The sequence below is a fragment of the Ambystoma mexicanum genome, chromosome 4q (genome assembly GCF_040938575.1).
Source record: "Ambystoma mexicanum isolate Mex_15411 chromosome 4q, UKY_AmexF1_1, whole genome shotgun sequence".
NCBI lineage: Eukaryota > Metazoa > Chordata > Amphibia > Caudata > Ambystomatidae > Ambystoma > Ambystoma mexicanum.
Window position 1 is genome coordinate 663,569,423 of NC_090928.1, and position 26,173 is coordinate 663,595,595.

General features: G+C 47.4%; 1 protein-coding gene across 3 annotated transcripts in view; it reads left to right on the forward strand.

Moving 5' to 3' along the window:
- Positions 1-26,173, forward strand: part of EML6 (EMAP like 6) — a 3,038,586-nt gene that overhangs the window by 2,075,243 nt on the left and 937,170 nt on the right. The gene's annotated exons all lie outside the window — the stretch shown is intronic.

A 26,173-nucleotide genomic window follows, 5' to 3' on the forward strand; every position in this document is an offset into this window, starting at 1 on the left:
AGCGATTTTATGGGCCCTTCCCCCAAATGGTCTCCCTACTGTCTCCCCATTGGCTATCACTGCCGACAAGAGCGGCGCCAAGAGAATTGCATTGCTTCTATAGTAAGCCTTAATAATTGTTAGGAATTTTTCACTGAAACCCATTTTCCTCGTGGTAAGGATCGGGAACTGCCCCTCTACCCTATCAAAGGCCTTTGAGGTGTCCAAGGCTATTCTATTAGATGTGCTATCCTCCTTGTATTGTCACTCATCTGTCTACCCCTAATGAAACCTGATTGGTCTGTACTAATAATTCTCAGGAGAATTGATCTAGGCGATTCGCTAGGACCTTCGTATATATCTTAGAATCCACATTTATTAGAGCGATCGGCCTATATGAGCCACTTTTGGCAATAGGACTACCTTCGCCTCTAACATAGGAGTGATTTGCCCCGCACTCCCAAATTCATTAAAAAGAGGTACCAGATATGGTACATGTTTCCCTGAATGCTCTATAAAATTCTGAAGTGAACTTGTCTGGACCTGGAGACTTATTAAGGGGCAATGTCATTATGACCCTTCGTACTTCATCGGTTGTGATATCTTGTTCCAGAGCCACTCTCGCCTGCTCCGTTATTCCTGTCATCACACCTTTGCCCAGATATTCAAGCTGTTTTGTTTCCAGTGGGTTTTCTGTCTGTATACTATCTAGAGAATTATCGGAAAATATCTTTGGTTTGCGTGCATGTAGCCCACCCATTACAACCTTATTTTTAGTATGGTTTTAGCCTTTTCTTCCCGTCTCAAAATCCTAGCTAGTAGCTCTGTTTTTCTTGCCTTGATGTAATATTTTTGTTTCAATAACAAAAGAGGACATTCTGCCGTCTTAGCCTAAATTATTTTGAAATTGACCATTTATGGCCCTATATTCCTTTCTTGTTTCGCCACTTGCACCCTCTCCCATCCTGGTCATTACTGCCTTTAATTTTCCCTCCTGATCCTTTTCAAATCATCTCAATTCTCTGTCCCTAAGGGCTTTGATCACAATGATTTCCCCCCTGCTCGTTGACTTGAGCGCATCCCACCTCATCTGCAAGGATGTGTCTTTGCATTTATTATCCCCAAAAAAGCTATCAATCGCTTCCCTAATCTCGTCCTTAAACAAAAATGCAGCGTATTTCAATTTCCAGAGTCCTAGCTGCCCTGGTTTCCTTCCGATTTTCAGTGTCATGGGTGCATGATCCAATAGGCTTCTTGCCCCCACCTCTATACCCAATACCCGTCCCTACAGCGCATGAAAGTACCATATATAGTTTACCCTTGATGATGAGCAATGAATATGTGAAAAAAATGTGAACCCATCCTTTTCCCTTTCCTTCCACACATCCACTAGTACGTGCATGTCCACCTTATCTACCAATTCCTTTGAGGGTTTACCCTGTGTGCCCTGGCCTGTCCTGCTCCTATCCTTATCTGGGTCCCATGCCAAATTAAAGTCCCCCGTCAGAACTATGAGGCCTTTAGAAAATCTCTCCAATTTGGCCAATGATTTTTGAATAAAGGTGTCTTGTTCTTATCAGTGGATTCATACATTTGGCAATAACCTTATATTCTAAGTCGATCTCTGTCCCGGGTCTGCATATGAGTCTCTTGTAGTGTTATTATATCGGGACCCTCCCTCTGAATATATCTTTCCAATTTGTTCCTTTTCATGGGGGAGTTTATCCTGTTTATGTTCATGGAGATTATGGTTTGTTTGTTGTGCTAATCCATTGCCTACAGGGTAGCAACATCTATTGGGCCTCCTCACAGGATCGTGTTCGGACTACCTCCTGTCCCCCTCCTTCTCCCTGACCTCTCCATCCCTCTCCCGGCCTCTAGCACCCCCCGAATCGCCCTCTTGGGTTTTGAGCCCCTTACTAAACCCAGCGTGTGCTCCTGCGGGTTCCCCCAAACCCATTCCAGATTCCATCCTCTCAGAACCTGCAATATTGACCCTATTGCTCGCCCTCCCCAGGCTTGCAGTTCGATTAGCCCCTTGTGCCTTATGTCAGCTTCAGCATCTCATGCCCTTTGCAGGAGGAATCCCACTCTCCTGCTCTTCTCAGGGTACTAGGGCTTTCAGTTGAGGTTAATATCCCCCCTTCTTCTTTTTGATTTGGGGATTGACGATTCCCAGCTCTTGAGTGTGCCTGCGCCCTTTGCTTGACAGTCCCTTAATTCCTGCTTCTCCTCCTCGATTCCCAAAACTTTTTATCCTTCATCCTGGGATGAGATATGATACTGCTTCCCTTGCCACTCAAAGACCAGTCCAAACGGGAACGTCCAGCGATACTGAATGTCTTTGTCTGAGTAGCTTCAGGACTGGTGCCATTTTTCTCCTTTTAGACAGTGTTGTCTGGAATAAGTCCTGGAAAAGCAATATTTCTGCCCAATTGTAGGTGATTTGTTTTGCCTTCCTTGAGATTTGAAAAATCTTTTCCTTTATTTTGTAGTTCTGCAGAGCTGCCAGGACGTCCCTTGGCCTTGCCCCGGTTCTGATCTTCGCGGCCCTACTCTATGGATTCTGTCATTCCTCACTTCTGACTGTTCTTCTACTTCTAATAGGTCAACAAAAAGGCCTTTAACCACATCTTCAAGGTCCTTGTCTGGGGCTTCCTGTGGCAAGCTTTTAATTCTAATATTTGGTCTACTTGACCTATTTTCTAGATCTTCAGCCTGGAGTTCAAGGTTGTGAGTCGCAATTGCCAATTGTTCCTCCAACATATCAGTCTTCCTTGAGTCCTCCATCAGTTCTTGAATAGCTTTCTCATTGGTGTCAACCCATTCTTCCATTTTGTTCACGTCCTGTTTTATATCCCGCAGCGCCTCTGCCAAATCTTGTCTCATTATGTCCATTTGCTTTTGAACTCTGTACGCAATTCTGTCTCCAAAATCAGTGAAGTATTGCTTGAATAGCGTCTCCATCACTGATTGGCCTTGACATTCTTCCATTTGGGGATCCCCTTGCTCCGTTTGGTCTTAGATCTGTTGCGCTTCTTTACTGCACATCTTTTGCAAATTGCTCTCTAGGGCTTTCCTGGTCCCCTTCGAGGGTGGTAGAGGTTGCTTTTTCCTGCTTTTAGATATTTTTCAATCACTGTCCTTCCCTCGCCAGTGCTGAATTTCTTTCTCATGGGCCTTCTCCGCTTATTCTCTTCCCCTTCTGTAGTTAGGCTGCTACCGAAGTATTCCCTTTAATGTCCTTTCACCAAATGTCTGGCAAGCTCACTCTGCTCTTCTTATGCTTTAGTTAGTATGGCCACTACTTGTTGAAAGTTATTATGGGCGTGTTCTAGGGTTTTCCTTCCCAAGGAGGGCCTTTTTTCGAATTGGGAGGGTATGTTCAGCTTTCTTGCCCTTTGGTCAGGAGTGTTACCAAAGTCACCCTTTCCGATGATGTGACCAAGTATGAGGAACAGGGGCGGAGTCCTCTTTGGGCCAGATAAAGCCCTGTGTGCCTGACACTGGTCCCCCTCCCTCCGATGCTCCTTAATGGCAGAGTTCTAGTCGCTCCTCGGGCTCTCTCCCCCTCTAACCTCCTTACTGCTGCTCCGTACCTGTGGTGTCCTCTCCCTCCACTCTGAAATCCTGGATGAGGCGAGATAGTCCTTATCCCCTCCCCCTATTGGTAGTCCTTTCCTCCGCCGACTTCTACCGCAGCGTCTCTATCACTTCCTGCAGCTCCTTACCTGCCACTGCTTAGCGCTGGGTCTTTTCCAGGATGGGCGTGCCGAGGGAGGCAGCCCACTAGAAGTCTCCCTCCACTCTTCAGTCTCCTCTGATGTCGCAGCTTCGCTCACTGCGCCCCCTTCACCTTTCTTCTTCACCTTACTGGGCCTCTTGCTGTAACTTCACCGCAAGGTCCACGGATCTCTTCACTCGCCTCTGATGTGTCTGGGGTGATTGTGCCTGTAGGGAGCTGCGCCAGAGTCCCACGATTACGGGCGTCACTCTATTCCTTAGGGGTGGGAGGTGTTTTGGCCAGCACCAGCTCATCCTCTTACTCAGCCGTGCCAAGCACCTGGGGAGGGCGTAATTGCTCACAGAAAGGACGTTTAAAGTTGCGACGTTCAGGAGAGCTTTGATTACGGTGCTCTCCTAATGGCGGCCATCTTGGAATCTGCGCCTAGCCAAATTTAATCCTCATAACCACAACCATCAACATGCCGCCTTGAAACGAGAAAAGCATTCTCTCTCTGCAGATGCTTTAAAACATTTAGGTAGGCACGTAAAGAAAAGCAATGTGGGTGTGGGGTGTTATGGTGCGCAGTTATACTGCAAATTTGGAAATGTTTAGTGCACCCTAAAGTGGAAGGTTTGCTAATGGAGCCTGCAACTCTATATTTGTGTAAGATAATGTCCCATTTGGTTTTGTATGGAAGAATGTTTGAATGCTTTATTACTTTTTTATTCTATGAACCTGTTGACTACCCCACTCAGGAATCCTAGTCTTCCCCCTTTTCCATCACCTCATCCTTACCATATTTTCGGCTGTTTTCTTCCCTTTTTATAATATCTGAGCCATTCTACTTCCCTTGTCCACTTCCCTAATTAGATACACTGTTACCGCCAGTCTTCTTTAATTTCACCAGTTTTAGCCAAAAGGTCCTATCAATATTATCAGTATTGTATTGGATGCTTAAGTGAAGATTATATTATTTTACTTTCATTTTCATTTGAACATTGATGTTTCTTTTAATGTTGAGTGTGTGTATTTTATTCCAAATAAAGTTAAAGTTAAAAAGATAAATGTAATGTCAGCTACATTTTAAAATATAATGAACAGAAGCTTTAGCAGAGAAGGCAATTTGGGTGCAAGGTCTCCACTTCTGGCAGAAGGGGAGTCTGTGCCACGGGTGTCTCTGTGCTAGGTGTTCTCACAAAACGTTTTTTTTCCATGGAGCCCAATGGTGCTGCACACACCATCCTAGGCATTTGCCAGAGCGATTGTTCCATGACTGGTTCACTGTTAGTTGCGGGTCAACCAGAGATTTGAGCAGTGTTTAGACAAAGGAATTTGGATGTTAACATAAGTTGTGGTTGCTCGGTGGGAGACCATGGCGGAATGGATACCTGGCTACCTGACAACACACAGAGATAGGGTGTACAAAAAGCCTTCCTGGATTGCCGGTATGGCTATCGTGGCTCCCGCCTAGCACTGCAACCTAAACTGAAGTGCTCCATGTATTGCTGGCTGATCTGCTTGCCTTGGGTATTTGCAATATTACCTGACATATCAGCATTTCTTTTTTTATTGGGAAGCTGGTGGGTGCCTATCTGTTGACTGACTGTCCTTCCTTTTGACTGAGTTTCTATATTCACTGCCTTGTAAACATTACCCACACCTCTCCTGTCAACAGGTCCTATCACTTACAGCCTCAATTATTTTCCAATTGATTTTTACCTTGCCTCAATGGGTGCAGCACTGAATTAATTCGGGTGCCTCTGGTTGAGAATTCTCAAAGGGCGAAGAGCCTGTATCCTTTTCTCCCCCATATTCTAGGTTTATGTGACGGGTTGAGATCTTATTCCACTCAGAAATTCTCTTATGAAAGGTGTTTTATGTTTTAAAACTCAGTTGATTTCTCGCATCCTTTCCACCATGCACACTACCCTGCTGTCTTTCTCCCTTGTTATCATTTGTTGTACCTTGGAAACATGATTGCTGTTTCTAATTTCTCCAAGCGACGAGAGGTCCATTCAAGAATGATAGTGGTCTTCACAACAATAATTCAAATCAGTGGTCTCAACAAAAAATAAAATTACCAAAGCCATGGAAAAAAAAGCAGAATGTTTTTTAGGTGTACGATTGAAAGAAAAAAACATACATTTTTTTTAAATTTTTTTTTTATTTGTTTAGTTGAGTATACAACTTTTCAAATTGTTTTTTTTTTCTTTGATACAATAAAACAAGCATAATACACAAAAATGACAATATAACAATATACAGCCTACCATCAAAAGAAAGAGATTGAAACAATCCTGCATCGTAACCCATACAGGATGATGAGGGAAATCAACATAACACAGGTAGCATAATCATCAATAACTTTGATTTGATCTAGTGCGTCATAGAATATACACTTAATAAAATGAGTGCATTATGCCCATCCTGTGGGTAGCAGTATAACACAATACATTGTTACATAAGAATATTGTTGCTTAAAAAGTAAACTATCAGGCGTTTCCAAAATAGGATAGCTAGTTCTTAATTGTTCCCAGGTGCATTCATTGGTAGCACAATATCAAGAAATTGAACTATCGCTATTTGTATAGCGACTCGCGGATTTGCAAATAAAAGATGCCATAGTTGGTCTACATCCACATGTCCCCGTACAAGTAGCTTTTTCTCAAAACATCTGCGTCTCACATCATTTAATGCAATACATTCAATTATCAAATGCTGCAAGGTTTCTTTCTGATGGACGTATGAGCAGTAGTGACAGAAGTTTAACTTTGGGGAAATTAGCTTCCTTCTACACAATATATCTCTGGTGTTCTCCAGCATGGGGTCTGGCATGGATTCACATGCTCATGAATATTCCCCGTCGTCAGGCAGGGAATCCTCGGTAAACAAAAAATCTGTATCGGTTTCGTTTCTGATCTGTCTTTCTTAGTAGTAACCAATCACTGGTCTCTGGGTCATACTGCCCCCAGCCAATGACTGCCCTCTCCCTAACCCCCTCCCCTGGCAGCTATCCTCAGATTTTTACTGCACGTTCAAGTGTTGGGAGTCCTCGTGCTATAGCTCTCGAGCTTTTACTGCGTTTTGTGATTTTTCAAAGAATTTAATCTCATGTTTCGGTCAATCGAGCCTCAAGCTCCACCGTTTCTACTTCCGATCAACGGGGACCCGTTTCGTAATTTTCTACGCCCCTCAAGGGCGAAGTTTACGTCGAGTACGCTTCTTGGAGGATTCCAGAAGACCTTGAGGCCTACCCCGTGGGCATGGCCCAGGACAAGGGAAGCTCGACGCCCAGATCCAAGCTGTTCAGGAACTGTCCTGGATGCGGATTACAGAATGTGTTCGAGGACGAGCATTATTCTAGATGCCTTTACTGCCTTCACGAAGACAAAACGCACGTGGAGAAGGAATGTGCGTTTTGCAAGAACATGTCGGAGCGGACCATGAGGGATCGACGGATCCGCCTCACCAACTGGCTACGGTAGGTGTGAAGAAGAGGTCAGAGCGGTCTTCTAAGACCTTTGAGGGCGCTCCGGCGACGGGGGCCGAACAGAAGGCTAAGCACTGCGAGTTCGTGGGCACCCAGAGTGCCAAACGGCCGGGCTCCTCGGCTGCCAGGCAGGGCGCACTTTCACTGACGCCATCAACCACGAGCCACCGCTCTGGGTTGGGGAAGAGAAAGTCGGAGATCCTGGGTAAGCTTCTGGGGAAGCCCCAGTCGATCCCGACAGACAGCCGAGGGGGAGCAAGGCGGTGTCCCTTCCTCTAAGGTGAAGGCCTCAAGCACGCCAAAAGTCGTGAAGGCCCTGATTCACCCGGCTATGGCCTCTATCGAGGGAGTCGTGACGGCCCTGGCGAAGCCTGTGGAGGCTATCCCAGTGGAGACGACCTCGGGGCCCAGAGTTTCCCTGTCACTGCGGAGGAAATCCTCTTTTCAGCCCATAGATAAGACCCCCGTGAAAACCCCGGTGGAAAAAGAGGGGGGGGCGGTGGCCATCACGTCACTGATAAAGCCTCTGAGGAGGAGCCGGTTGAAGTCGTTAAAGGCCTCAACAAGAGGTTTGAGGAGGTCCGGTCCCACGGGAGGAACCCCGGGGAGGCGGACGAAGAAAGCAACGGTGGCGCTGACGAGGTTCCCGAGCAGGAGGAGCAACCATTGCACCCGTCGCAGCCATTGCCGGACAACTCAGCGGCCATTTTGATGGCAATCCAAACCTTATGCACGGAGATATGGACGAGATTGCCTCTACCCCTAATGGAAGTCCTCCAAACAAGCGGAGAATTCATCCCCCCCGCCTTTCCTGCCCTCGCGGCCCGCTCATCCTTCATCTCCTTCCCCTGATCCTAGAGATGACACAGGAACAGATACGGCCACGACGGGGATGGATGACAACGGTGGTGACGACGGTATGGGCCTTCCATCACCACCCCCTCGGGCCTGCCCGCTCGACAAAATTGGCTCCTTCCACGCCATGATTTCCAAGGCATCCGAGCTCTTCCAGGTCTGCCCCGAACAACAGAAGAAGGAAGGCTTCCTCTATCAACGGCGCAAGGCCAAGAGGAAGACTGTCCTTGCGGTGCCGTTGCTTGACGACATCTGGGACGAGGGACTTGCTCTCCTGAAGAACCCGTCCACGACGCCTGCCAAGAGGGATCGGTACGAGAAGAAGTACCGGGTCCCCGATTCCGCCCCTTTGTGCCTTAGGGCGCAAGCGACCCCGGATTCGGTCGTCTCGATGGCAGCCAAGAAGAGAGCGGCGGGAGTGACGGCTTCAACTTCAACCTCCCCACCTGATGGCGAGGGAAAGGGACTGGACGCCATGGGACGACGAGTCATCTCGTCCGCGGCGACAACAATTAAGGCGGCCAACGCCCTAGCAATTGTGGCCCGCTACGACAGGGAGTTGTGGTACAAGATCGCCCCCCTGCTGGAAGTTCTACTGGACAAGAGGGTGTAGGCCCTGGGGATCCTACAGGAAGGTGAAGTGGCATCGGACCACGCCATAACGGTGGCCACGGACATGGCAGACACCAGGTTCCACCAGTTGGGCAACGGTGTTTACCTTCGACGGCAGGGATGGCTCAAGGCAACAGATTTCCGCCAGGACGTGCAAACCAGCGTTCTGGACATGCCCTTCGACGGGAACAACCTGTTTGGAAAGACAGTAGATGAGTCACTTCAGGCCATCAAGACCGAGACGGAAACGGCTCGGGCCTTGGGAGTTTTGCAGCAACGACGGCTGCCCTTTCGGAACTCTGGAGCAAGCAAGGTGCTTCCAAAGGAGTCGGCGGTGGCTCCTCGACGTACGGCCAGGCAGCCCGCTCCTCGTCACAAGAGGCCTACAGAGGGCGCGGCAAGTCAGGAGGACCCTGTTGCCGTCGCCAAGGAGGCCAGGGTGGCAAGGCTGCCTCCAAGCAGGACTGAACCGGCCATAGCGTGGGGCCCCCACCTGAGCACCCCGATGGGAGGCTGGCTGGCGAAGTTCGTCAGCGTGTGGGAGTCCATCTCCACCGACAGTTGGGTGCTGGATGCCCTGGCCCACGGGCATACTCTCGAATTTCTAAAGAAGTGCCCCGAATTCCTCCTGTGTCCTGGAAGGAAAATTACATCCCACAACTGCTGTTAGAGGTAAGGGCGATGCTCAAGAAAGGGGCCATCAAGCTCATCCCAAAGAGGCTCCGGGGCTCAGGATTATACTCAAGATACTTCCTCGTCAGAAAGAAGACAGGCGATTGGCGCCCCATCCTGGACCTACGTCGGTTAAACAAATGCATCAAGGCCCAGAAGTTCCGGATGGTCACCTTCCAGCATGTGCTGGGACAGCTGGAGGCAGGCGACTTCCTATCGTCGCTGGACTTGGAGGATGCTTACTTCCACATCCCCATTCTAAAAGGACATCGAAAATTTCTCAGATTCGTAGTACAAGGTCGGCACTACCAATTCAAGGCCCTGCCTTTCAAATTGAAGTCGGCGCCCAGGGTATTTACCAAGTGCCTAGCAAAGTGGCAGCGCGGCTGCGCCTGCAAGGGATCCACGTTTACCCCTACCGGGACGATTGGCTTATCCGAGCAAGGACAACGGAGCTTGCCGTCGAGCACATAGCGAAGACCGTCCAACTGCTCACGGACCTGGGATTCTCCATCAACTTCCCAAAATCGCACCTGGTTCTGTCGCAGGTCGCATTGTTTCTGGGAGCCAAGCTCGATACAGTGGCACGATTGGCTTCCCTGTCGGAGGAAAGGACAAAGGCCATCCTGGGCAAGGTGCAGCGCCTGCTTGCCACGGACATGGCCAGAGTGAAGTCCATCAAGTCACTTCTCGGCATTATGTCCTCTTGCATCTACCTGGTGCGCCTATGCAAGCTGTGGATGCGATACAGGAGTTCCTTGACGCCCGTTGGATGCAAGCGGCGGGCAGCTTCGAAGACAAGATCCCGCTCAACGAGGTCTTCCGCCAAGCTATTCGGTGGTGGGGCATCCGCGCCCATCTCTTGGCGGGCACAGACTTTCAGACCCCAGCACACCAGGAGACGGTGATGACGGATGCCTCCCTGGAGGGTTGGGGAGCGCACACCGGAGATCTTCACGCGAGAGGCCTTTGGCTCCCGGAGGAGAGGTCACTCCACATCAACATCTTGGAGCTCCGAGCAGTGTTCTGGGCACTCAGGTCGTTTCTCCCATCCCTCAAGGGCAAGGTGGTAAGGATCTTCACCGACAACACCACCACTAGGTTCTACATCCGGAAGCAGGGAGGAACCAGGTCCCCAGCCCTATCCAAGGAGGCCCAGGATCTGTGGCATTGGGCCGTTGCCCAGGGGATGTTTCTGGTGCCCTTCCACCTAGCAGGGATAAAGAACACCATTGCCGACTCGCTGAGCAGGGAGCTGCGCTCATGCCACGAGTGGGAACTGCGTCAGGACAAAGTGGATCAGCTTTTTCGACGATGGGGCAAACCCCAGATCGACCTGTTCGTGACGGCAGCAAACTCCAAGTGCTAGAGGTTCGCCAGCAGGTTTCCCCAGCCGAGGAGCATGGCCGATGCTTTCTCGTTCCCCTTGGACGGCCTGTTCCTGTATGCGTTCCCACCGTTGCCGTTGCTACTGCGACTCTTCAACCAACTCAAGAGGTCCCAGTGCAGGATGATCCTCGTCGCACCGGCGTGGCCGAGACAGATCTGGTTCCTGGACCTTCTGGACTTGTCCGCGTCCCCCCCCAGTCAAACTCTCGATGGATGCAGATCTTCTCTCCAGCGAAGGGGGCGCCATCCTCCATCACGACCCGGGGCCGCTGAACTTGCAGGCCTGGCTCCTGCGGCACTAGAGTTTGGAGGGCACAATATCCCGGCGGACTGCAAGGAGTTGCTTGCAAAGGCTAGGGCGTCCTCAACTCTCAAGTGCTATGGAAGAGGTTCTCTGTCTGGTGCCATGCACAGAAGATTAACCCTCTGCGAATTACGGCCCCCCAAGTGCTGCCACACCTGCTGTCGCTGGCCAGGGCGGGGCTGGCTCATGCCTCCATCAAAATACATCTGGCGGCGATCTCCTGCTACACCAGAACTACGAGACGATCATCCCTGTGGTCTCATCGCCTGGTGAAGGAGTTTATGAAGGGACTATTCCGTTCATTCCCACCGGTGAAGGCTCCGGCCCCGGCATGGGGCTCAATGTGGTGCTGACCAGGCTCATGGGGGCGCGTTTCGAGCCTTTGCATTCTACACCGTTGAAGTTCCTGTCGTGGAAACAGCATTTCTTGTGGCCATCACCTCCGCACAACGAATGGGAGAGATCCAGGCCCTATCCTGCAAGCCTCCATACTTAACTTTTCACGAGAGTAGTGTGGTGCTGAAGACGCACCCCTCCTTCATGCCCAAGGTGCCGTTGAACTTCCATCTCAACGAGTCCTTGGTGTTACCAGTTTTCTTCCCGTCGCCTTTGTCGCCGGCCGAGAGGACGTTGCTCTCGCTGGATGTAGCTAGAGCGCGGAGGTTCTACATGGACCTCACAAAGAGTTTTCAGAAGACATCACAACTGTTTGTGAACTTTGGACCTGTGAACCAAGGGAAGGCCCTCTAGAAGGCTTCCATTTCCAGATGGCTCTCCGGCTACATCATGCACTGTCACCGGTTGCCAAACCGATCGTTGCCCGGCCGTCCAAGGGCCCATTCGACCAGAGCGATCGCTGCTACCACAGCTTTCTTGTCTGGTGAACCCCTGCTGGACATCTGCAGGGCTGCTACGTGAGGTCGACGCACACCTTCACGAGATTCTACTGCATCGACTGGGATTCCAGGGAGGAGTCCAGGGTCGGCCAAGCAGTGCTGCGCAACCTGTTCGCCGGAAGGGGGGCCTGGTGAGGAGGTAAGAGTTGCTTAATGTTGAGTTTATGTAATGCATGTGTGTACTGCTATGTATTCTTATATTCATGAGCATGTGAATCCATGCCAGACCCCATGCTGGAGAAGGAACAAGTTACTTACCTGTAACTGTTGTGCTCCAGCATGGGTCTAGCATGGATTCACATGCGAACACTCCGTCCTACCCCTCTGCGGCTCTTCACTTGGTCATACTGCCACTCTACGTGCTACCAAATCTGAGGATGGCTGCCAGGGGAGGGGCTTAGGGAGAGGGCAGTCATTGGATGGGGGCAGTATGACCGAGAGACCAGTGATTGGTTACTGCTAAGAAAGACAGATGAGAAACTGATACTGATTTTTTTCTTTAACAAGGGTTCCCAGCCTGACGACGGGCAATATTCATGAGCATGTGAATCCATACCAGACCGATGCTGGAGAACAACAGTTACAGGTAAGTAACTTGTTCCTTCCATAGATTCAGTCTATATCTCAAGAATTTATTCCGAATGTGCTGAGAAGGACATTTTGCTAGATAGCTCGCCAGGATACCATATCTTTTAGAACCAAATAGATAAAAATTGAAATCTTTATGGCCGGAACATTTTGCCAAAGTTTCAGACCAATCATGCTGGAATATCTTGACCTTTGCCCTATCAGGGTTAGTTATTAAAAGGTCTATGATCACCGCAGCTTCAGCTGCTGAATTCAAAACATGAGTCCGCCACCTCATAGCAAAGGTTTTGTGGGAGGTTATAAGGTCCTTTGCTAATGCAGCCAAGATGGTTGATTTCTTTAAACCGTCTAACATTTTGCGAAGGAGGGCACATTGCTTCCACGTTACCTGTGAGTAAAGCGACAAAGCACCCAACTCATATCGTAGTATCGCTGATGGTGTACTACAGGGTAAATGTAGGAGGGTTTTCCAATATTTGGACTCAATGCGATCCCAAAACAAACGCCCTTGAGGAAGTGCAGCTTCCACTACATACAAAATGATTGGTATGCCTTTCATTTTGTAAAAACTTAAAGTATGGCTTAGCGAAAACTTTCCAAACCTTGCTTGTATTATTTTTGATTGTGATATTAAGGATCGTAATTTGTTTTCAATTTCATACATGAATTGTTTATCAGTTTTCTTGTGCTGAATAGTTACGGCAAGGTACTTATATTGTTCCACACTTAAGAGATCACATTGCTGCAGTTGCCATTTGTATGTCATTTTTTTCCCCACTGATTTCCCATTACAAACCATGACTTGAGTCTTTTGTGTGTTGATGACTAAATTGTTGTCTAAAGCATAGGATCCTACCTGTTCGAGCATATTTTGGAGACCCCTAGGAGATTTAGACAGCACTATCAAGTCATCCGCTTAGAGTAAATACAGTATTTGTAGACCCCCAATAATGGCGGGTCACCCACACAGTTTTTAATCGACATCCCAAAGTCCAAGATGAAGAAATTAAATAGGAAAGAGGCTAAAGCACAACCTTGCTTCAGTCTTCTTCGGGTTGCTATAGTTGGGGACAGACTGCCATTGAGTTCCGTTCTTACCCGCATGGTTGTATCAGTATGTAACAATATTATTAAAGCTAGTAGAGTATGAGGGCAATGAGGTCTACGGAATTTGGCAAATAAAAGCATCCTGTCTACCAAATCAAATGCAGCTTTTAAATCAATAAAGGCCAAGTATAACGATTGGCTATCCGCTGCTAGGTGCGCTTGCATCATATGAAGGGCAAGAATATTTGGTATTGTGCCCAGTCCTTTTACAAAGCCTGATTGTAAGGGGTCTTTCAGGTGGTTTGCATCCACCCATATACTCACTCAAAATTAACCTTGCGAAGATTTTTCCAGGTGCATCTAACAAGGAGATAGGCCGATAACTTACAGGCAGTGCACCGTCACCTTTTTTGTAAATTGGGACCATGATCGATTGTGTCCATGTTTTCAGCAATTTTTGTTTTTGATTAATAGCCGAGAAAATGTTAACAAGTATGGATGCCCAAATCTCTGGATGAGACTTCATGACGTAATTTGAAATGCCATCATGGCCTACAGCCCGCGAACTGCTGGCTGTTTTTATCAACCTCAAGATGGCACTTTTGTCAGTCTCCAAATAAAACTCCATTGCATTTGTTAATGTCTCGTAGACCCTAAGCCCAGGTGGAGATGAATATAAACATTCAAAGTAGGAAACCCACTGATGGGTTTCGACTTGAGTGATTTGTAGATCTAATTGATGCGCACCAAGGGCTCGATTTAATACGGTCCACATTTTATCAGTGTTTTTTTCTGCTAGTCTCTTCAACATATTAGCACCGTCATTATGATATAACAAAGCCCTTTGCACACGCATCCAGTTCTTGTGTGCTGTTCGAATTTTTCGAGAGAGCATCGCTCTGAGGGGAGGAGGAAGCCCTGTGAGCTTTCTCAGCTCAGCATCATAAAATTGTTTCCTGAGTTGGATTAATTTATCAAAGGTGTGAGGATGACTCACATATCCACCCGCCGCTACTTTCCGACGGCTAACAGCTTGAATTATATCACTATAAATTAGCCCCATCCCAGAGCCTTTATTATCATTTTTAACATTTGATTGTGTTAGTAATTTGTTAAAATGAATCAAGGCATCCTCTGTCCATTAGAGCCGTTTTCTACCCGAATTAGCTACCAGGCAGCCCTTCTCTTGCGAATGCTTGACAGGTTGATCCTCACCATTGACAAGCCATTCAGCACAGAGCATGTTATGATCACTTTCCTCAATAGTGCAGATGTGAAATGCTTTCATTATTGACCACAAGGCTACATTTACATAAATGTAATCAATTGTCGATGAAGATTTGCCTTTGTGCCAGGTTGAAGCCGGAGGTATGTCAGATGAAAAGGCACCATTCAGCATAAAAAGACTCCTCTGTTTTACAAGACAATTCCACCGTAATAGACTCTCACTGGGTCGCTTCCTCCTATCCATGAAGCAATTTCAATTCAAATCACCCGCCAAGATTTCATACGTAATACTCTAATCTCGAGATATCAAATCCAGCAAGCAATTCAAATCTCTAAAAAAAAACACTAATCAGAAATCCCAACTACATTCCAATACACATTGAGAATTGCATATGACATTCAGATGTTTCACTTTGATCAGCAACATGTACTTATTGGGTGCATCCCAAAAGCTTGAACACAAACCATTTTGGATCTTAACTGCTATCAAGCGGCCAGAGGAGGGTCTTCCCAAGGTAGCTTTTGATGCTGGGTTTAAATGTACCTCGTGTCCGACCCAAAAGGGCAGGAGTGTCAACCAAGTCTCCTGTAAGAGGATAATGTCATACTGACTCAGATCGTATGGTCCTTGTTCAAGAGATGTTTAAAGCCTCTTGTGTTCCAGCTCAAGAGAGCTATTGTGTACTGCGAGACAACGGAGACTAGTTAACTCTACTTTGTACCACACTCACAGCCACACCTTTGAACCGATGATTGAGACTTCTCTGGCCCTCTGGCCTCGTGGTATTTTGTTTTTTAGAGTTTTAGCTTGCACCTTCACACCAGGTGGTGAAGTGGTTGCACTATCATCAGTACAAAGCATAAAGCCTAGATCATATAGAAAACCCTTAGACTGCCATATTACATTTTGGAACACCCTCGACTGCATCCACAACGTTACAGCATTGAGATTTCTTTTATTGATGAACTCAACTAATGTTAGGTCAGAGGACACTGTCTTCCAATGATTGGATATCAGAAAAAAGCGCCATTACAGCTGTGCGATTCAGATCAAATTGGGTGCACGGGCTGGGTCTACACTTCAGAATTAAGGAGTATAGAACAGCAATTGTGTTCTTACTGGGCATTATAATCGCTTTGAAGAATTGTTTGGCTACAGTCTTCCCAGTGTTTTTAAGCGGAGGTTGATTTTTAGATAATTTAGAAGCAGCAATAGGGCCATTGCTCAAATTGCTACAAGGCTTTTTAGAAGCTAAAGGATGTCCTGCGCCTTGGGTCCTCCCTTTGATTGGGTGAAGATTGAAAAGAGCTTTTTTGGCTGATTATGCAACCTAGCCACCAATGGAACCTGGGTGGAGGGAGCCCAGAGCAAAGAGGCGCACAGAGATGGAGGATCACTCAAGTTGTCATAAATTATTGCTTCAAAACTAGGAAGGACACCAGCCGGACATGAAGGAGGTTTGATGGCACATACCTCGATTGTTTGACAGGCAATGGATGAAACAAATATTTTGGGAGTAATAGGATGAGAACATGTCATAAGCAATTGTTTATTTATGTCAGCCCCCTCTGCTTGCAAGGATAAGATTTTTTTTAGAGTTTCCTCTTGCGCCAATAACCTTCGATCAAGAACATTATATAAGTTACCCAAAGCGAGCAAAGCTGAATTCATCGCTGATAATGTGACTTCAGTCCAAAAATCAGAGTTGTGCCGCTGTACAGATGTATTGGTACTATGTGAAAGGGTACAGGCAATGTTGGGCTGAGAATGTATTGACATGCTGACAGACTTGACAGAAATGCGTGACACTTCAGAGAACATTATGGGTGTACCTGATAGATTTTCGGACAAACACTTGTCTGAAAATACAGAGTCCTCAGGATCAAGATCAATGATAGCAACATCCTCAGAAGGAGGAGCGGAACCGGACATGAAAGCTGAAGCAACAGGTGCTGCTTCTAAGTGAGCCAAACCACTATTGGATTGTGCAACACCAGGGGCAACATCTGGTGCTTTAGAAGCCACATCTAAAGACTTTAATATTGCAGTGTCGGTTAAGGACATGTCATTTGTATGCGACTGTCTAGACTGTGCCGAATTCAGACAACCCGCCGTGGATGTCACCGGCACCAAACATTTGGAAAATTCAAGGGCAGGAAAAGTTATAGTCTGCTTGTTACTCCCACTCAATGAGAGAGTAGGTTCAGTATTCTCTACTGCTATATTTCTAGCTCTATGGGCTGATAAAGAGCCCTTGCAAAACAGACGAATATCAGCATTAACCAGGACAGGGCCATTGCTTTTGCCTCCAACAGGAGTGGAATATTCATGGTTAGAGGACCGAGAGAGTTGCACAGGGCTCGACCTGACAAGAAGGGATCAAGTTTAGGAGGCATGCCAGTTTTAAGTGTGGGCGGCATCATCTTTAGTAAATTACCAGGCAGTTAGCAAAGACCTCAAACCACCACAGCAGAAGCAAAACCAAAACCAAAGCAAGCACAAAACAAGACCTCAGGCCATCACGCGCCACGCACCGTGAACAGTCATCAGTACTTTGCAGTACTTCATGGTGTGTGCGCTGACTTCTGGGTATTAATCGGTGAAGACTGAGGTGAAGGGGAGTGACGGCCTTCAAGGGGTGGAGCCACCAATCAAATGGAAACCTTTGAAACACAAAAAATAAAAATAGGACTTAAGAACTGGAATGCAATGACTCGAGCGTTAAACAAAGACTTGAGCGTCTAGTCCAGAGAGGCTCAGTGATTTCACCTTCTTGTTAAAGTGCCAGAAACCCTTTGGTGTCACTGCAAAAGTATTCCTCCATGGATGCAGCCGACCGTTCAGCCCAGCGCAGTGTCCAAAATCCACAGGAGCATACAATCCGGGAAGTCAGCACCTGCAAAGCACCATACAACAGTCAACAGTACTTTGCAGTACTTCACGGTGCGCGCCATAATGTGGAATTACGCAGCTGAGATGGAAAACATAAACAGTGTAGAGGATGACTAGTAAAAGGGAAAGTTGTTGGACAGAGAGTAGGTGCAGAAGAATTAGAGCAGGTGCTCGGTGTCCTATTTGCAAAAAAGAGCCCTGCTGGAGCTTGAAAACATTAAATGTGAACAAGGCAAGAGGACCACCTGAGATGCATCCTAGAACATGTAACAAGTTTCTAAATTGCTGGAATCTATGTAAACCCTGTACAAACAGATGGCCAAATCACGACAGTTTTGAATAATGAAGGAAGGCCAAAATAATGCTTCTTCATTGAGGTTGAAGCAGGTTGGAAGTTGGCAAATAGTCTGATCTATATGACACCACAGATAAAATAGTTAATTACGTACGTAGCCTTGAAAATAGCTCTACCATGGACCCACAATATTATGGTTACAAAGCAATGAAGGTGTGATCATGGATGCAAATACAGAGATAGTGATAGCTGTCATCATTAAACTTGGCAGTCTTGCAAATGGGGATACGCCTTGGGATGGGAGTATGCTTGGCACTGACAGAGTACTAAGCAGAAAATATAGCTCCCAAAATGAGCACTTTGTCATGAAAAAATTAAGACTAGATGTAATGAGCTCTATCCAATTCTGCCTACTGAGTGAATATGAATTGTATGGAATGGAACAGTGGACAGAGGGGGACAAATCACCAGCAGCGGCTAGAAGAATTTTCCCGCAATATTGAAAGAAAGCTTTGATGGGAGCTTTTTTATGGAATGAGCTAATGAAGTATGAAACCTCTGCTCAGGATTTCTATACCTGTGTCTTCCAAAGTGTAACAACGTTGAGTTCTTCCTTGGAGAAATAGTCTTGGCTCCCAAAATCGGGTAGAGGAAAGACAGTGTGTGGTTCACTGTGAGTTCTGAAGGACGGTGTCTATTGACCTTTACAGGGCTTGTAAAATATTCACATAAAGTTTAAGAATGTAGAGGAAAAGTTTTGTGAAAAGGGGAATATGATGGGTTATTTACTTGTGCCCGAGTGCATTCACAATGATGCTAAATAGTCGAAATGTGTGTTTTAAATGATCTGAAATCCTCCCCATGGTTTTTTATTTTTGTTTTTAAATTTCTTTTATTGATTTTATGCAAAGAAAACAATACAAACCAAACAAGCAGCATAATCATAATAGTTCCATTACACATCATTTTATCTTAATCACTGCTCCCACAACCCCTCCCTCCCCCCATGAGCCTATTTGTCAATCTCATTCAATGTCTGGTACATGCGGCCGGGTTTCGTTCTCTTCGGAGTCTGTTGGATCTGATAATACTCCAAACAATTCTGCTATTAGCGATTTCCAAGCCAACAAGGTGCCCGCCTCCCCTTCTCCAGCCAGGCCACTCGCTTCTTGCCATGCCACCGTTTCAGCTTCCGCCCATTTCTGCAAGTCCTTCCACCATACATCCACCCTAGGCTTGTGGCATTTCTTCCACCCCATGGCAATCCTACGTTTTGCAAGCACATACGCTAGATCTCTCAGTTTCTCAATATGCTTGAGTTTCCGTGGCCTAGGGAAGCCGCCCAGTAAGCAGGCCCAGGCCGTGTCTATAACAAGAGTAGCCTCCTTATCAGCCAGTTTCTGCGCTACTTCTCCCCAAAAACACCCAATGATCGGGCACGACCAAAACATATGTACCATGTCAGCGTTTTCTAGGTTACATTTAGGACACGCTTGTCTTCCAGTGTTTCGAAACTTAGATATCCTCAAGGGGCTCATGTATGCCCTATGCGTTACATACAGCTGTATTTGTTTTAATCTGGCATTTCTAGACACGTTTTTGTGATAGCCCAGGGCACACTCCCACACCCCATCCTCCATTGGGGCCCCCACTTCCGCCTCCCAGTCCAGTCTCAGATGTGTCAATTCCTTCCCCACCTTAGCCATCACCATCTCATACAGTCTCGAGATCTCATGCCCGCCTTCGGATATATCATATATTGCTCCCAAAACTGCATCTGGTTCTTCTATCAAAACTGTCTCTGGCCAGGTGTTCCTAATCATCCGCACCAACCTAATGTACGTGACATATTGGCCCGTATGTAGCCTGGTCTCTTCGTTGAGTTCTATAAACTCCTTAATTGACCCCTCTTGCCAAACATCGCTTAGCGTTACCAGCCCCACCGATTCCCAATAGGTCCTAATAATCGCCCTCAACTGATTATCCCCTCCTGTCAAAGCAACCAGCGGTATCTGCGGGAGGCACGGGCATGGGACTTCCATCAAACGACATGCCCTACGCCAGATTTTCCACCCAAACCTCAACATCGCAAGACGCCCCCTCATTTTGGTTTCAGGCAGCCAGATCATTTCTTTCAAACAAAACCGGGCGCAGTCCTGTCCCAGCACCCTGTGCTCAGGGGTCACTTCATCAGAGGGCCACTTAGCCACATGCTGTAGCTGTCCCGCCAAATAGTAAACCTCAAAATGAGGCAGTCTGATACCTCCGTTTTCATCTAAGTTCTGCAATTTCCAAAACGCCACTCCATTTCGGGTACCATGCCACAGGAAGTCCCTACACATGCTGTTCAATTTACTGAAAAACCTCTTGGGTATCGATATTACTAAAGTAATGCAGGAGCCTGGGTAGAACTACCATCTTGAGCATAGCCCCCCGCCCCATCATCGCCAAGGGCAGCTTTGCCCACAACTGCATGCTGTTCCTAATTTTCTCAACGGCTACTTCTGTATTATGTCTATGTTCTTCCTCCACCGTGTGGTATACATCTACGCCCAGGTAACGTAAAGAGCTAGTTGCCCATGGTACTTGTCTATCTACAGGGGTCCTCTTATAGTTACCTAGGGGGAATATGACAGACTTTTGGGGGTTCACTGCTATGCCCGACAACTCTGCATACCTTTCCATCACTTCAAGTATGTATAGGAGATTTTCTTCTGGGTATTGCAAGTATAGTAACAAATCATCTGCATACAAGGATATCAAGTGTCGTTCCCCTCCTACCTCAATGCCTATCGCATCATACTGTGCCCTAAGGCATATTGCCAGAGGCTCCAGGGCTAAAATGTAAAGCATCGGGGACCAGGGGCACCCTTGTCTGGTGCCTCTACCAAGTTGCCATCTCTCGGATATCACCGCTCCAGTTCGGACCCTGGCAAGCGGCTCACTATGCAACATCTTCGCCCACCTGATATAGCCCGGCCCCATTCCATACCCTTCCAAGGCAGCCAATAGCCATGACCACTTGACCGAATCAAAAGCTTTAACTGCATCTAGAGACACTATCGCCATCTCACCTTCATTCCTGCTACCCCATTCGACCACCCAGTGAAGTCGCCTATGGTTGTGTGTTATATTCCTATTCTGGACATAACCCGTTTGATCAGGATGTATCAGTCTACCAATCACTTCCTGCAATCGATTTGCCAGGACAGCTGTTAGAATCTTGCTGTCCTGATTTAGCATCGACAAAGGTCTGTAGGAGCCACATCTATGCTCCGGTTTGTTGGCTTGGGCAGCGGTATTATGATCGCCTCTCTGAGCGACTCAGGCAACTGTCCAATCTCAAACGCTTCGTTAAGCATGTCCAGCATTGGGGGGAGAACTTCCTCTCTGTATACTTTATAGAATTCGCTGGGGAACCCATCTGCTCCCGGGGTCTTACTGGTAGGCAACTGCTTCACAACCGCCTCTAACTCCTCTAACGTAATTGGCTCATCTAGCTCCTCCCTCTCCTCTTCACTGATCTTGGGCAGCCCTATGTCTTCTAACGTTTCAATTATCTTGCGTTGGTCACCCGTCTCATCATCCCCGTACAGCACTCTGTAATAATCCGCAAACTCTTTGTTAACCCCCTCTTGTGTGGCCACAAAGGCGGCCAAAAGGCGGCCTGTCTTATCTCCCCCCGCGTGCTGCCTCTCAACATATTTCCTATAATTGAGATTGCAGAGTCTTTCCCAATGCCCTGCGCATTGTTGCTGTAGTTGGAGTACCAGGTCCGTGTCCACGTCACCGTTTTTCAATGCTGTTTCTAGCTCAGTTTCCGTCCTCTGTAGGTCAGCCAAGACCCCACCCTGTAACGCCTTTGACTTAGCAATGACCGCCCCCCCCGCATCACCACCTTAAAAGCTTCCCATAATGTGCCCGCGGAATCAACACTTCCAGTATTCTCCTCAAAGAAGTTAGTAATCTCTTCCCTTATATCTTCCCTAAAGACTGGATCTGTAAGCGCCTCTGCTCGGAGGCGCCATGTAGGGATCCTCGCCCTCGGGGGGCAATATTGCCATCCGAGGATCAGGGGCGAGTGATCTGAGAGGACCATAGCCTTATATTCGATTTGAGTAATCTCAGACATCACATCTGCTGTAGCAAAGACATAATCAAGCCTAGTGTGCAGTTGATGCGGGGCTGAAAAGTGCGAGTATTGCCTCTCAGTGGGATGTTTCATCCTCCACACATCTGTAAAGCCAAAATTAACTAGCAGTGTCTGCAACGCTCTCGCCGCCGGGCTAGGTTTACCCATCACGCCATCAGATCTGTCCACCACAGGATTCAACACACAATTAAAGTCCCCACCCCAGATCACTGCGCTCCCTATCCACATACTAAGGTTGGTACACAGAGCTCTGAAATATGCTGCTGTGTTTTGGTTGGGGGCATACGTTTTTACTATGCATACCTCCCCGCTCTCCACCAGCCCTCGCAATATAGCCATCCTTCCATCAGTTTCAACTACCTCTTGTATCGATTGGAACAGGACATGCGGTGCCACCCAGATTAACACACCCCGAGCGTATGCAGAGTATGGCGAACCCACCACAGTCCCTCTCCACTTTCTCTTAACCAGGTCCAACTTCTCTCGCGTCAAGTACGTCTCCTGTAGTAGTGCAATATCTACTTTCTGCCTTTTCAGATACATCATGACTTTATTTCTTTTCAAATAACTGTTAAGGCCCCTGACATTCCATGTTATTATCCTGAGGTCTCCCATAGGTCGTTGATAAGCACCCCCACCCCGATTTTCCGCCGATTCCGCCCACTCATGCAACGCGAGTGCAACACGCTGATTCCTCCAAATAGGCTCGAAACAAAACTTAAACTTCCCATAACCACATACACACTCAACTTCCCACTCCACACCCATCCCTTCCCCAACAACACCCTCCCCAACAACACCCTCCCCAACTGTTGCCCAGCTCCATTCCTGGATCTCGGGCACCCTCACATCTAGCCCTGCCTAGCACAAGCTTCTACTCAGGGCTCAGTAGGGTAAAGCCGCCCTAATGGCCGCTAAAACTAATAATCTATCGGGGTAGGTTGTCCACGTTCTGTTGCTCCTTTTAAGAAATATTACGCATACAGATGCTAGACAGTTACCAATTGCAGTTACACTCACTATATTCCAGTCCATGTCGAGCACCAGGCTCGGATTTTGCTCAAAGTTCAGCCAGTTACAATTTCCCTTACAATCAGGATCCTCCTCCCACTCACCCTCATAATGTCCGTATTACAATATCTTCATTCGGTGTGCTCCTGCCGATCACAATCCGCTTCTTGTTCAGGGCAACCCTGCAAGTCCAGCCAAGTGACAGCATCCTCCGGGGTATCAAAAAATAGCGCTTTGTTCTTATGTAGCACCTTCACTCGTGCCGGATACAGCAGCATATATTTGACTCCTGCCGCCCTCAGCCTTCTTTTGACGGCGACGTAACTATACCTCTGCCTTTGCACCAGCATCGTATAGTCCGGTTATGCTGTGATGTTGGTGGATGCTCTCTCTATCGTACCGCCCTTACGTAAATATTCGAGGATCTTTTCTCTGTCCCTGTAATTCAGGATCCTCGCGATGATCGGTCTTGGTGGGGCCCCCGGCTGGGGTTTCCTCATTAGGGCGCGATGCGCCCGCTCCACCGTGAATCCTTGCGAAAGATTCCTTGCTCCAATCCCTTGTAGGATCATGTTTTCCACATAGTTTGTGGGGTCTTGGCCTTCCTCCCCCTCCGGCAGACCGACCACACATATGTTGTTCCTCCTCGCCCTTCCTTCCGCCTCTTCCACACGATTTTCCAGGTTGGCAACCTGTTGTTTTAAGACATGAATTTCCTTCGCATTGTTCGTGCTAACGTCGGTGTTAACCTTCACCTCACTTTCCAGACCACTAGTTCTTTCTGCAAGTGCCCTGACATCTTGACGTAACAGGGTGAGTTCCGTACCCAGAGCATCAATCTTGTTCTCCAGAGCTGTGCGTAAGTCCGCCATTGCCAAGTCCCATTTAGCACTCAGTCCCGTTATAGCCTCCAGGATCTGGTGCTTATCCCCTTCGGGGGCGTCTTCCGCGGGAGTCACGACCATGCTCTGCACCGATGTTGAGGGGGTCCGCTGCGTTTTCGTAAAGACCTCCATCGTGGGTTGCTTGGACTTGACTCTCAACTCTTTCTCCGACATGGCGCTGCCCTCCACTCCTGTACGGCTCCGTCTTGGTGCAGCTGCTGCACTGTCCTTGGTCTGACAATAGTCTGGCTCCCAGGTCTCCTAACTCACATTCAAGATAACACTTCGAATTGTCTTTCGGGTGGGCTATGGCCTCACACTCCTCATTCAACATCCGTAGGCCTTGTCGCCCAAGTATCCAATGCTATCTCCTCCTGCAGTCAGATCGCCAAGGCTCCATTAGCGTACGCCGGGCCGGGCACTCTCTCGGAGTTATCTCGAACACTTTTCCATATTGCCCTGTTGTACTCGTCCTCCAGGCAATCGTCCGCAGCCATGTCCCGCAGTTCTGGGCAATCAGTTTTGTTTCTCCTCGGAGGCCTCTCCTTTGTTAGCCGCCATCTTGGCACCGAAGTGGCCACACAGCCGTACCAACAAAAACATATATATCTCACGATTCCCTGGGACCATGAACTTCTCCCACGAACTCCACTTAGCGTGCAGCTTCCGACGCCTGATCCCCAAAGTTCTAGGCGCTCGTTACAGTTTCAGCGGGTAACTTTAGCAAAAATAAAGTCGGATCATCAGGAGCTCCTCACGAAGCACGTCCTATTCCATGGCCAGATAGCCACGCTCCCCCCCATGGTTGATACACTAGTGTAAATGATGTGCTATTTAAAAAAAATTCTGAAAGTGCAACAACTAAGGTTAAACTCATCCAGTATGTTGTGTTCAAACGCCAGCACTAAAGAGAAAACCTACAAGATGGTACGCTTTGTTATTAAGACCACCAAACTTTAGCCCGATCTTAGGTTTATGAAACCTGATGCCATTAGAACATGGGATACCCAAACCAGGGGCACGTGGTGATAAAGAAGAGTTTGTGGTGCACTGTAAGGGGTATAAACATCAGACAGAGCATGCTATGATTGTACAGATCATAGTTGTGGTCTTTTCTGCAATACAGCTGCTAGTTAGAATGGATGTATGTCATGTGAAAATGTGAAAATTGTGGATGGTTAACATGCAGGTCATTAATTGAGAGCTCAGGTTTTTAAGCATGGATATGCTACAGTAAATTCGAATTGGGGGGGAACAACAGAACTCTTAGCTAGAAGGATAAACAAGCTCTGAGCATTTTTCTATGGGCTACTCTTAGAAATACAGCTAACAATATGAAACTTCAGGGACTTCGGTTCAGCAGCTGCCTTTGAAAATATATTGTATCAGATAGGATTGTGCATGCATGGAATGTTCCCCTAAGAAAGATTGTGTACATAAACCCCAAGGGATTTTGAAAAGGCACATGAAAACTATAGTACTAAGTGAGCAATGGTAAACCAACAGACCATTTGGCATCTCTGTGTCAGACAGTCATTCTTCAACTCCTACACCCATCAAGTGATCTGTGAATATCACTTGGGTAGGCCATGGCAGGCCAAGTCAGGGCATGTTACAAAGCCCTGTGGGGGATGGCTGCTTGCCCTCCCTCTCTTTCAGGGCCTCGTCAGTGATGAAACCTGATCTTGCACATACTTGTTGCTAAAACATTCTGAAAGCTGGAGGGACAATGGACCAGCAGTGTTTATAGTGTCCCACTAACTGGTGTGGCCATTGGAGGACTCTATGGGATTGTTTGCACATCTATGAGATCAAATTATTTTGACATATTTCTGATGTTCAGCTACAAGATAATAGACCTACATGGCCTAGCCTGAATGCAAAATGTTACTGTGTTGGCCTTGCATTCCAAAAGATTTCTGTCTTCCCTATGCACATCTGGGTCTACTATGTGCTAAAGGTTGAATTAGGTGGACACATTCAACAATGATTGTTCATTTGAATTGCCAACTGAGGGCCATGTGTTCATTAAAGCTTCTGTTTAGATTACTTATTTTGTTCTCAAATTACATACCATTCTGCTTTTCTGTTACTTGTTTTTGTTCTAGTGAAAAGTAATGATCAATTGCATATAATCAAGTTTTGAAATCT